The sequence below is a fragment of the Agelaius tricolor genome, unplaced genomic scaffold, assembly GCF_023055355.1.
Source record: "Agelaius tricolor isolate 1412-34295 unplaced genomic scaffold, bAgeTri1.0.p SCAF_64, whole genome shotgun sequence".
Lineage (NCBI taxonomy): Eukaryota > Metazoa > Chordata > Aves > Passeriformes > Icteridae > Agelaius > Agelaius tricolor.
In genome coordinates this window covers 1,758,091-1,765,590 of record NW_027269324.1, presented here as the reverse complement: position 1 = coordinate 1,765,590, position 7,500 = coordinate 1,758,091, and positions in this window count along the sequence as shown.

Sequence of the window (7,500 nt, the reverse complement as noted above, 5' to 3'; positions counted from 1 at the left end):
GTAGACCTGATGTCCGGGGCCACCGGGGTAGACCTGATGGCCGGGGCCTCCGGGGTAGACCTGATGTCCCGGGCCCCTTGGGTAGACCTGATGTCCCGGGCCTCCGGGGTAGACCTGTTGTCCTAGGCTTCGGGGTAGACCTGTTGTCCCAGGCTTCGGGGTAGACCTGTTGTCCCAGGCCTTCAGGGTAGACCTGTTGTCCCGGGCCGCCGGGGTAGACCTGTTGTCCTAGGCTTCGGGGTAGACCTGTTGTCCCGGGCCGCCGGGGTAGACCTGTTGTCCCGGGCCGCCGGGGTAGGCCTGATGTCCTAGGCTTCGGGGTAGACCTGATGGCCGAGGCCCCTAGGGTAGACCTGTTGTCCCGGGACTCCGGGGTAGACCTGATGTCCTAGGCTTCGGGGTAGACCTGATGGCCGAGGCCCCTAGGGTAGACCTGTTGTCCCGGGCCTCCGGGGTAGACCTGTTGTCCCAGGCCCCTTGGGGTAGACCTGATGTCCTAGGCTTCGGGGTAGACCTGATGGCCGAGGCCCCTTGGGTAGACCTGTTGTCCCAGGCCCCTTGGGGTAGACCTGTTGTCCCGGGCCGCCGGGGTAGACCTGATGTCCTAGGCTTCGGGGTAGACCTGTTGTCCCAGGCCTTCAGGGTAGACCTGTTGTCCTAGGCTTCGGGGTAGACCTGTTGTCCCGGGCCGCCGGGGTAGACCTGTTGTCCCGGGCCGCCGGGGTAGGCCTGATGTCCTAGGCTTCGGGGTAGACCTGATGGCCGAGGCCCCTAGGGTAGACCTGTTGTCCCGGGACTCCGGGGTAGACCTGATGTCCTAGGCTTCGGGGTAGACCTGATGGCCGAGGCCCCTAGGGTAGACCTGTTGTCCCGGGCCTCCGGGGTAGACCTGTTGTCCCAGGCCCCTTGGGGTAGACCTGATGTCCTAGGCTTCGGGGTAGACCTGATGGCCGAGGCCCCTTGGGTAGACCTGTTGTCCCAGGCCCCTTGGGGTAGACCTGTTGTCCCGGGCCGCCGGGGTAGACCTGTTGTCCCGGGCCGCCGGGGTAGACCTGATGTCCTAGGCTTCGGGGTAGACCTGTTGTCCCAGGCCTTCAGGGTAGACCTGTTGTCCTAGGCTTCGGGGTAGACCTGTTGTCCCGGGCCGCCGGGGTAGACCTGTTGTCCCGGGCCGCCGGGGTAGGCCTGATGTCCTAGGCTTCGGGGTAGACCTGATGGCCGAGGCCCCTAGGGTAGACCTGTTGTCCCGGGACTCCGGGGTAGACCTGATGTCCTAGGCTTCGGGGTAGACCTGATGGCCGAGGCCCCTAGGGTAGACCTGTTGTCCCGGGCCTCCGGGGTAGACCTGTTGTCCCAGGCCCCTTGGGGTAGACCTGATGTCCTAGGCTTCGGGGTAGACCTGATGGCCGAGGCCCCTTGGGTAGACCTGTTGTCCCAGGCCCCTTGGGGTAGACCTGTTGTCCCGGGCCGCCGGGGTAGACCTGTTGTCCCGGCCTTCAGGGTAGACCTGTTGTCCTAGGCTTCGGGGTAGACCTGTTGTCCCGGGCCGCCGGGGTAGACCTGTTGTCCCGGGCCGCCGGGGTAGGCCTGATGTCCTAGGCTTCGGGGTAGACCTGATGGCCGAGGCCCCTAGGGTAGACCTGTTGTCCCGGGACTCCGGGGTAGACCTGATGTCCTAGGCTTCGGGGTAGACCTGATGGCCGAGGCCCCTAGGGTAGACCTGTTGTCCCGGGCCTCCGGGGTAGACCTGTTGTCCCAGGCCCCTTGGGGTAGACCTGATGTCCTAGGCTTCGGGGTAGACCTGATGGCCGAGGCCCCTTGGGTAGACCTGTTGTCCCAGGCCCCTTGGGGTAGACCTGTTGTCCCGGGCCGCCGGGGTAGACCTGTTGTCCCGGGCCGCCGGGGTAGACCTGATGTCCTAGGCTTCGGGGTAGACCTGTTGTCCCAGGCCTTCAGGGTAGACCTGTTGTCCTAGGCTTCGGGGTAGACCTGTTGTCCCGGGCCGCCGGGGTAGACCTGTTGTCCCGGGCCGCCGGGGTAGGCCTGATGTCCTAGGCTTCGGGGTAGACCTGATGGCCGAGGCCCCTAGGGTAGACCTGTTGTCCCGGGACTCCGGGGTAGACCTGATGTCCTAGGCTTCGGGGTAGACCTGATGGCCGAGGCCCCTAGGGTAGACCTGTTGTCCCGGGCCTCCGGGGTAGACCTGTTGTCCCAGGCCCCTTGGGGTAGACCTGATGTCCTAGGCTTCGGGGTAGACCTGATGGCCGAGGCCCCTTGGGTAGACCTGTTGTCCCAGGCCCCTTGGGGTAGACCTGTTGTCCCGGGCCGCCGGGGTAGACCAGTTGTCCCGGGCCGCCGGGGTAGACCTGATGTCCTAGGCTTCGGGGTAGGTAGACCTGTCCCGGGCCGCCGGGGTAGACCTGATGTCCTAGGCTTCGGGGTAGACCTGTTGTCCCAGGCCTTCAGGGTAGACCTGTTGTCCTAGGCTTCGGGGTAGACCTGTTGTCCCAGGCCCCTTGGGGTAGACCTGATGTCCTAGGCTTCGGGGTAGACCTGATGGCCGAGGCCCCTTGGGTAGACCTGTTGTCCCGGGCCGGCCTTGGCCTACGGCAGCCTGGGCCTCCGGGGTAGACCTGACAGCCGAGGCCCGGGGTAGACCTGATGTCCTAGGCTTCGGGGTAGACCTGTTGTCCCAGGCCCGGGGTAGACCTGTTGTCCCGGGCCTCCGGGGTAGACCTGTTGTCCCGGGCCGCCGGGATAGACCTGTTGTCCCAGGCCCCTTGGGTAGACCTGTTGTCCCGGGCCCCTTGGGGTAGACCTGTTGTCCTGGGCCGCCGGGGTAGACCTGATAGCCCAGGCCCCTTGGGGTAGACCTTTTGTCCCAGGCTCTTGGCTAGACCTGTTGTCCCGGGCCGGCCTTGGCCTACGGCAGCCTAGCAAGCGGCAAAAGGATGCAGACAGCGCCGGGGAGGCTGATGGGGGAGGGCGGGGCGCCCCCAACCGCCCATGGCCGGCTGCGCTTGCCACAGAGCGGGCAGGGCCAGGGGCCGGGGCAGGGCCAGGGAGAGAGGGCACGCCAGAGCGTGAATGCCTATGGGCGGGCCGGCGGGCGGCTGCGCGCGCGCGGGTGGCAGGGGGCCGGGTGGAGGTGGCTGGGGAGGGGTTGGCGAGGGGGCGGGGATGGTTGGCCGCGCCTTCCTTTCACGCGCAGCGGTGTGGTAGCCTGCAGGCGTGGCCGTGCGTTAGGGTTAGGGTTAGTTGGGGGGGGGGGGGGGGGGGGGGGTTAGGGTTAGGGTTAGGGTTAGGGTTAGGGTTAGGGTTAGGGTTAGGGTTAGTGGGGGGGGGGTTAGGGTTAGGGTTAGGGTTAGGGTTAGTGGGGGGCGGGGGGAGTTAGGGTTAGGGTTAGGGTTTGTTGGGGGGGGGGGGGGGGGGGGGTGCGTGTCACTGTTTCTGTCTCTGTGCAGACGAGGGCCGGTGGCTTCGTGCCGGCCCCGGGCGCCTCGGCACCGAGTCCCCACGGCCCCCTAGAGTCACGTCGAGGGCCCAAGACCTCTGCGGACCGTGAAACAACCCGCCCGAAAGCTACACACAGCGCCTGTGTGCTGGCGGCGGTGCCGGCGGCCGCCGTAGCCTCTACCGGCGGGCGGGGCGGGGCCGGGCGGGGCGGGGCGGGGCGGGGAGGGGAGGGGAGGGGAGGGGCGCGGCGGGGCGAGCCGCATCGGGGCCAGGGCGGCCGGCCTGGGTAGGTTCCACCCCAGGAGGGCGTGGCGGGGCAGGGCGGGGGGTGGGTGGTGGGGGCGCTGTTTGGCCAGGTCAGCGTGTCAGCAGGCAGAGCACCGGCCTCGGCTTGCCCGTCGGCTCGGCTGGGGGCGCTTCCGATAGGAAAGAAAAAGAAATCCAATGGGTCAATTTTTGGGTTGGTTTGCTTTCCCGGATAAGTTTCTCGTTCCAAGCAAATAGAAGAGCCATTCTTTCAGGAAAGGAGAAAAGAAAAAGGGGCGGGGCGGGGCGGGGGGGGGGCCCGGGGGGGTGGGGGACAACCCAAGAAAACCCAAATCCAAACCACAAGCCCCCCAACCCCCCAAAAAAAACCAACCTCAAAAATCAGTATCAGAGAAAGCCAAAGCAACTGGAAAAAACCCCCAAAAAACCCCCAAAACAGCCCCCCCCCCCCCCCCCCCCCGAAAAACAAAACAAAAGAAAATACCAAAGCAAACCCAAACCAAATCCCCCCAAAGAACAACAACAAAAAAATGGAAAACATGTCATGGTCTTGAAAGGGGGGGTGGGGTTGGGGTTCATTGTGTGGGACGGGGGGTCGATCGAGCCATCTGGCTCCGGGGTGTTATGAGGCTGTGAGCTTCGCCCGGCTCCGGGGTCGCTGGGCACGGCGAGGTGCCCGGGCGGCGGGCGACAACAGGGGGACAGGAGGTCAACCATGGATCCGAGCCGGACCCGGCTCATCAGGTCTACCCCGGCTCCGGCCGGGGACATCAGGTCTACCCCGGCTGCGGTCGGGGACATCAGGTCTACCCCGGCTGCGGCCGGGGACATCAGGTCTACCCCGGCTCCGGTCGCGGACAACAGGTCTACCCCGGCTGCGGCCGGGGACAACAGGTCTACCCCGGCTCCGGCCGGGGACATCAGGTCTACCCTGGCTGCGGCCGGGGACAACAGGTCTACCCCGGCTCCGGCCGGAGACATCAGGTCTACCCCGGCTCCGGTCGGGGACAACAGGTCTACCCCGGCTCCGGTCGGGGACATCAGGTCTACCCCGGCTGCGGCCGGGGACATCAGGTCTACCCCGGCTCCGGCCGGAGACATCAGGTCTACCCCGGCTGCGGCCGGGGACAACAGAGGTCTACCCCGGCTCCGGCCGGGGACATCAGGTCTACCCCGGCTGCGGCCGGGGACAACAGGTCTACCCCGGCTGCGGCCGGGGACATCAGGTCTACCCCGGCTCCGGCCGGGGACATCAGGTCTACCCCGGCTGCGGCCGGGGACAACAGGTCTACCCCGGCTCCGGCCGGGGACATCAGGTCTACCCCGGCTGCGGCCGGGGACAACAGGTCTACCCCGGCTGCGGCCGGGGACATCAGGTCTACCCCGGCTCCGGTCGGGGACAACAGGTCTACCCCGGCTCCGGTCGCGGACAACAGGTCTACCCCGGCTGCGGCCGGGGACAACAGGTCTACCCCGGCTCCGGCCGGGGACATCAGGTCTACCCTGGCTGCGGCCGGGGACAACAGGTCTACCCCGGCTCCGGCCGGAGACATCAGGTCTACCCCGGCTCCGGTCGGGGACAACAGGTCTACCCCGGCTGCGGCCGGGGACATCAGGTCTACCCCGGCTCCGGCCGGAGACATCAGGTCTACCCCGGCTGCGGCCGGGGACAACAGGTCTACCCCGGCTCCGGCCGGGGACATCAGGTCTACCCCGGCTGCGGCCGGGGACAACAGGTCTACCCCGGCTGCGGCCGGGGACATCAGGTCTACCCCGGCTCCGGCCGGGGACATCAGGTCTACCCCGGCTGCGGCCGGGGACAACAGGTCTACCCCGGCTCCGGCCGGGGACATCAGGTCTACCCCGGCTGCGGCCGGGGACAACAGGTCTACCCCGGCTCCGGCCGGGGACATCAGGTCTACCCCGGCTCCGGTCGGGGACAACAGGTCTACCCCGGCTCCGGTCGGGGACATCAGGTCTACCCCGGCTGCGGCCGGGGACATCAGGTCTACCCCGGCTCCGGCCGGGGACATCAGGTCTACCCCGGCTGCGGCCGGGGACAACAGGTCTACCCCGGCTCCGGCCGGGGACAACAGGTCTACCCCGGCTGCGGCCGGGGACAACAGGTCTACCCCGGCTCCGGCCGGGGACATCAGGTCTACCCCGGCTCCGGCCGGAGACATCAGGTCTACCCCGGCTCCGATCGGGGACAACAGGTCTACCCCGGCTCCGGCCGGGGACATCAGGTCTACCCCGGCTCCGGCCGGGGACATCAGGTCTACCCCGGCTCCGGTCGGGGACATCAGGTCTACCTCGCTCCGGGGTCCGCCGGGGGCCGGCCTTGCCCCCTGGTGGCGGGCGCCGGCCGGGGACATCAGGTCTACCTCGCTCCGGCGGGACTTAGTGCAATTTCGGCGCCGGCCGGGTAGACCTGTTGTCTCGGCCGTCTGCGGAAGTTCACCAAGGGGTCGCTGTTGTCGGCCGCCTCCGGCTGCGTCATGGTAGGAGGCGGCCTGCGTTGGCGCCCCTCCCCGGTCGAGCTGCATTGGTCCTCTTGGAGGCCTGGCCGGCTTTGGACTCGTCTGTCCGTCTTATGGGAGCGAGGTGACGGGCCGCATCCCCGCAGGTTGACCCCGTACCTGCGTCCGAGGCGGAGCGGAGCGGCCGCGCGTGCGGTCGCCAGGGCCAAGCGAGTGCCGCCTAGCCCGGGACGAAGCGCGCGTGCCTTTGCGTCCCGGCTCCCGTCCTTCCCAGGGAAAAGTGGGTCCAGTTGGCGAGGCGAGAGAGAAGGGGCCGCGCGAAAGAGCCGGATCCGCGGAGGCGAGAGAGAAGGGCCGCGCAAGAGCGGATCCGGAGAAGGCCGAGAGAGAGCAAGAAGGGCGAAAGACGATCCGAGAAAGCTGCTCGCCGGCCCCGAGGCGAGGCGGGGAGAGAGAGCCGAGAGAGCGAGCCCAGAGAGAGAGTTGCCGAGAGAGAGAGAGAGAGAGAGAGAGAGCGCAAGAGAAGCCGTGAGCGTGTCCCGCTCCGGCCCGGCTTCTGCCGGTCGATTGGCCACGGGGGGGGGCGGCCCCCCCCGGGCACCGGTGGCGGGCGAGGCGGCGGCGCCTCGTCCCTTTTCTGCCCGGCCTTAAGCCGGGGGCCCGCTCGGCGGGCGCGGTTTTGGGCCCGTCGGTCCGCCTCGGCGGTGGCGGCGGTGCTCGGCCCGCGTTGGAGAAGCCGTCCCCCTCCCTCGGCCTTAAGCCGGGGACCCGCCTTGTGGCGGGCAGAATTTTTGGGCCTAGTTCTTTTTCTTTTTTTGAACTTGCCGGGCCCGGCACCCGACGGAGAGCCCCCCGGACTGGTCCTGGGCGAGGCGGCGGCGCCTCGCCTACCTCGGTCGTGGCCGGGCTCGACCGAGCCGCTTGTGCCGGGCGGGGCCGGCTTTGCCGCGCCGGGTGGGTTGCTTTCGGTTGAGGCGGGCGGAGTGTGGGGGGCACCCGCCAGGCCTCCTCCGCGGGCCTTCTTTCTTTTTCTCTGGCGGCCCTAAGCCGCGGCACTGAGGAGCGTTGCGACGACAGCGCGAGGCGGGATGCCGGTGAGTCCGTGGTGGGGAGGCAGTTGAGGCCCGTCACTCGGCCCCCCCGCTGCGGGCCCCTGGCCCCGTGGCCCCCGTGGCTAGCACGGGGCGTTGCGAACGCGCCTCCGTGTGCCTTTTTCTTTTGTCGTGCCGTCCCCCGGCTTTTTTTTTCCGGCAGGGCAAGCCGACCGCCGCGAGGCCGGGCGAAAGCCGCCGGTGGC